The sequence below is a fragment of the Triticum dicoccoides genome, chromosome 5A (genome assembly GCF_002162155.2).
Source record: "Triticum dicoccoides isolate Atlit2015 ecotype Zavitan chromosome 5A, WEW_v2.0, whole genome shotgun sequence".
NCBI lineage: Eukaryota > Viridiplantae > Streptophyta > Magnoliopsida > Poales > Poaceae > Triticum > Triticum dicoccoides.
In genome coordinates this window covers 489,911,071-489,911,755 of record NC_041388.1, presented here as the reverse complement: position 1 = coordinate 489,911,755, position 685 = coordinate 489,911,071, and the positions used below count along the sequence as shown (strand labels likewise).

Here is a 685-nt window from a genome sequence, read left to right as displayed (position 1 = left end):
CAGCCTAGTAAGAATACTGATTGGCTATATTCAGGCTAAACTCTAAAGCATTAATCTAAGCATCCACTTTGTGTGCACCTTCTCATTATATTTATGCTCATTTAATGGCAGTGCAGCATCCCATTTTGAATGCTAGCTAAGAATACCCAACTAATCAGACTTCTTTCCTATGAGATTGTAATAAAGAATAATGATGGTAGGTGATCTGATATTATATTCTACTAATAATAAAATAAGTAAGGAGAGCAGGGTATGGAAAGACAGATAGCCTAGAAAAGAAGCATGCAGAGGAAAATGCCAAAGAGATACTATCATAAGCAAGGGCATTTGATGAATTCATTAATTAGTTAAGCCAGTACGAATATACATGACTGAAAAGAATATGTATTTTCTAGTTTGAACAAATGGAGTAACCAAGACAACAATAACTGGGCGTACAGTCTAAATTAAATGAGCCAATTTGAGGAATTGTTATCCTCCAAACAATATTCAGATGATTCTATTTGTTATGATGATAATTCTGTACCTGCACATTACTCGGCATACCAAGTTCTCCATTCGGGTTCTTCTCCGCAAGACAGATGAATATATGAGCAACTAATTTTCTTGGTCCTATTTCTTCTTTCTCATATCTGCAAATATCATGTTTAGGAAACCCACATATTAGTAATTTCAGAGATGTATA

General features: G+C 34.2%; 1 long non-coding RNA gene across 4 annotated transcripts in view; it reads right to left on the bottom strand.

The window, feature by feature from the left end:
• Window positions 1-685, bottom strand: part of LOC119302380 — a 5,533-nt gene that overhangs the window by 3,785 nt on the left and 1,063 nt on the right. For all 4 annotated transcript variants that reach the window (XR_005147534.1, XR_005147537.1, XR_005147536.1 and 1 more), the window contains exon 3: window positions 527-632. This is a non-coding gene — a long non-coding RNA (uncharacterized LOC119302380). The remainder of the gene's footprint in view (window positions 1-526; window positions 633-685) is intronic.